Below are 4,353 nucleotides of genomic sequence, written 5' to 3' on the forward strand. Positions count from 1 at the left end.
TATATATATATATATATATATATATATATATATATATATGCGTGCGTGCGTGCGTGGTGCATGCATGTGTGCGTGCATGCGTGGGTGTGGGTGGATGCGTGCGTGCGTGGTGCGTGCATGCGTGCGTGTGGTGCGTGCGTGCGTGCGTGTGTGTGTGTGTCATCCTCAAAGAATACATGTTTATATTTATTTGTATTACAATGAGTATGAGCAGAGTAATAAAAGCATGAACTTTGATGATTGATTTTTTCATCGGGTAAGTTTTACTGTCTTTCTTGTTAAATTTGTGATACTTATTTATTATCATTAATTTACATTTACTTTTTGTATAGATGTGTACAAATGAGCAAAGAAAAAAATGAACTTGCAACCTGTGAATTGTATTCTTTGGCTAAAGGTCCTTTGGATGGTGTTCAAAGTTTCAAAGGGTATGCAATAAATGGGTTTAAGATTTCATACTAAACTACTTGAGTAAACGAGAAGACCCAAAATAATGGTGTTTTAGTAAAAGGAGAAGCGAATGGTAAGAATATTAACTACTATGGTGTTTTGACTGAAATAATAGAACTTCAATATTTTGAAGGTAAATGGGTTGTTTTGTTTGAATGTGATTGGTGGGATGTTTATCACATCGGAATAGGAGTGAAAATAGATAAACATGACTTTGTTTGTGTTAACATTACGCAAAAATTAGTAACAGATGAACCATTTGTGTTTGCATCTCAAGCAGAACATGTTTTTTTAATGTCAAGGACCATCTTCATCCAAGTTGGTCAATTGTATTGAATGATCATTCTACCTATTTTATTGGAGGGTAATGAGTTGGTTTATAAATGATATAAATAAATTAAATTATAACCAATAGTTGAGCATCAAGTATTGTAAAAAATATTTAAATAGTTTAAATTTAAAATCATTAAATAAGTGGTCAATTTTGAACTCAAAGGTGGATGACAAGGGTATTTTGGAGCCAATAGGTGGATGAAGGGTAATTTTGTACCATTTTCAATACTTTAAGGATATTTTAGGCCCTTTTCCATTTAATTTGTACTACTAGGTTTTTTTTTGTACTACTAGGTTTAATTAATTCTTTAGGTATCATTTGAGTAATTTTAATCATTTAAGAAGTTTACTCGGATAATATGAAGGTAAGAAAATCGTTTCGAATAGATCTTTGACTCAAGTTGAGGATGACAAAATCACTTTTTTTTAAAAAAGTGAAAGGCCATGTAAAATAAAATAGAGAAAATTGCACTAGCAATAATCAATTATATAATAATCAAATCAAATTAGACAATAACAATAATAAAATCAAATTAGACTATAACAATGATAAAATCAGATGACACGAAATAAATATATATACCTCTATATCATATCCCACCCCCCTCCATTTAAAGATTGTCTTTCTTGTAGCTTAGCTACTAATACTACTATTAACTTAGTATGGCTAGGACCAACACTAATATCACCGGTTGCATCAATTCCGTCATACAAATATAGAGGTTGTGTTGTGTTATATATTTGCTTTAATTCTAGTAAAATACAAGTCATACAACTATTTAAAATGTTACTTACTAAAACAATATAAAATATGAGATAAAGGGTGATTGTCCTTAATTGTCGAAACATTATCATTGAGATGATGATCTTTACGTGTACTATTCATAGTATACTAAATCATAAAATTTGTCAATTTTATTTCTTAATTTCTGATATTTTACATAATATTTTTGAGAAATAATTGGTATAGTGATTTAGCTATTGTTGTTCCAACTTTAAATAGATCTATGACCATTTAATTATGATATTATGATCGAAAGATGAATTTTTAGTAGTAGTGATTTTTGTGCTACTAGGATGAAAGTTTTTTAATTTTTATGTTGAAAAATTTAACTATGTTACTTTAGTAAAAAGACATCATATATTGTACTATAGTACTGCTCCTTCCACAGAAAGTCAAATGTCATTTTAATTTTTTTGGTTTTGGTAGCATTTGGACAATTTCTTAGAGAACTTGTGAGTTTTATAAATTTATACATTTAGTTTATATTATGTCTCGAATTATTTCGAAATGAATTTTGGGAGAATTTGAAAATCCTTTACAATTGTGCTATACTAGCTTTAAAATCAACAATAGAGGAGTTGAATAAAATGAGCCCAAGATATTAAATGAAATAGCTCTAAAAAACACATAGTTTATTGCTCGAACTTAGATACGTAAAGAAGGAGTTGAACACATTGAAAAAGAGTTATTTTTGTGTAGATGTGTACAAATGAGCAAAGGAAAAAATGAACTTGCAACCTGTGAATTGTATTCTTTGGCTAAAGGTCCTTTGGATGGTGTTCAAAGTTTCAAAGGGTATGAAATAAATGGGTTTAGATTTCATACTAAACTACTTGAGTAAACGAGAAGACCCAAAATAATGGTGTTTTAGTAAAAGGAGAAGCGAATGGTAAGAATATTAATTACTATGGTGTTTTGACTGAAATAATAGAACTTCAATATTTTGAAGGGAAATGGATTGTTTTGTTTGAATGTGATTGGTGGGATGTTTATCACATCGGAATAGGAGTGAAAATAGATAAACATGACTTTGTTAGTGTTAACACTAAGCAAAACTTAGTAACAGATGAACCATTTGTGTTTGCATCTCAAACAGAACATGTTTTTTTATGTCAAGGACCATCTTCATCCCAGTTGGTCAATTGTATAGAATGGTCATTCTACCTATCTTATTGGAGGTGTTATTGATGAAGATACTTTTCGACAAGATGCTTGTAATGAGTTATTACATATATGTGAGGATGATGAAGACATTATGAATTGGAAAAGATATGATCTTGATGTTATTCGTACTGATGTTACCTTGGTTGATGATATTATTGAAGTTAGAGAATCATAACCAGAAACTGATGATAAAGATGTTTTATTATAGATATTTCTCTTATTTTCATATTCATTATATTCAATTGAGGTTAATAATTTTGTGTACTTATTTTCTAGAGATGATCTTTATTTTATTGAGTACTTTTATTGGATACAAACCAATATTCAGTAGTGTTTAGTTGATAATATCAATTGTATTGAGTTCGACTATTATTATTATTATATACAGCGTGTTTGTTGAGAAAGCCTTCAGTTGTAATGTAATTTTTTCTTCTCGAACTAGGATGATTTAGATTTGACCTCTCTATATGAATAATCCATCAATTTGCGGAGTATTCGAGATCTTGATCTCTTTTTGAAATTTTTGAGATGCATTTTAAGAGAATTTAGTACTCATTATATAGGCATAAACTAGGGTTTAGGGTTGAGTAGCCTCCAAGAATACTTATTTGAGTTGAACACAATTTGTAGAGTCCAACTCGAATTGAACGCATCTTGTAGAGTCACACAAAATTTTAATGTCTACACATACACTAAATACTATTAGCTTGTAGAGTGATTTTTTGGAAACAAATTGTCAACATTTATTATTTTTTTATGAAAAAAAATTATTCTCTTTAAATTGTGACACTCTTCTTATTTTGTGTCTCTCCTTGAATACCAAAAATATTATTGTTAAAATTTGTTATGACCATATCAATACGATTACATGCTAACTTCAATCCGAGAAAATATTTAATATAGATAAAACATTAGTATGTACTACAAACTTTAATTTGTGATTGAAAATAATTTTAACTATGAAATATTTATCATGATAATAGTTTTATGGCTATATTGTTTTATCATGACAAGTGATTATACTTTTTATGTCAATTGTTGCCACGATTATTTAGTAATCAAAATAATTTACTTATTTGGCTATAATGTTTTATTTTAAATCATTTCTTGTGATTAAAACGTTATTGTTCAAAAAAATTAACCAGATCGTGGCAAAATTGAATAGTTATCTATGCAATTTTATGTAGCAAAAAAATCATGACTATATTATCTTATATTGGCACAATTTTCATAACTTCTAGAAAAGCTATTGTTTAGCCAGATATTTTCTTCAATATTTAAATTAGTTCCTGCCTAAATAAAAAGAGGATACTTACTATTACTACTTTATTTCAAAATCATATTTGGAGTGAATTAATATTAAATTATTTTCATGTCTAAATAAAAAGAGGATACTTATTAATGCTAGTTTATTTCGAAAGGAAATGATATAATTACCACAATCTTAACCCAATAATATCTACAGTCTTTTATGGAAAATAAATAATATGAATATGTATTGATATAGCTATAAGAACCACTTGACATATGACTCAAAAAATACAAGTATAACTGAAGATGAATTTCGTGAAAGCATTATCACTTATTTTCATGCTCTTTCTTTTTTTTCGTAACTTTTTCAT

The 4,353-nt window shown here is 28.3% G+C and overlaps 1 protein-coding gene across 7 annotated transcripts in view; it reads left to right on the top strand.

The window, feature by feature from the left end:
• LOC107008260 overlaps nucleotides 1–3,052 on the top strand; it is an 8,362-nt gene extending 5,310 nt beyond the window's left edge. For 2 of the 7 annotated variants that reach the window (XR_003575934.1, XM_015207217.2), the window contains one exon: nucleotides 333–2,999. The gene's annotated coding sequence lies outside the window, so the exon portion shown is untranslated. Of the gene's footprint in view, nucleotides 1–332 lie in introns of all 7 variants that reach the window. The other 5 variants (XM_027913939.1, XM_027913943.1, XM_015207216.2 and 2 more) reach the window with 5 other exon arrangements.
• The last annotated feature ends 1,301 nt before the right edge of the window (nucleotides 3,053–4,353 follow it).

Source organism: Solanum pennellii, chromosome 1, assembly GCF_001406875.1.
Source record: "Solanum pennellii chromosome 1, SPENNV200".
In the NCBI taxonomy this organism is placed as follows: domain Eukaryota; kingdom Viridiplantae; phylum Streptophyta; class Magnoliopsida; order Solanales; family Solanaceae; genus Solanum; species Solanum pennellii.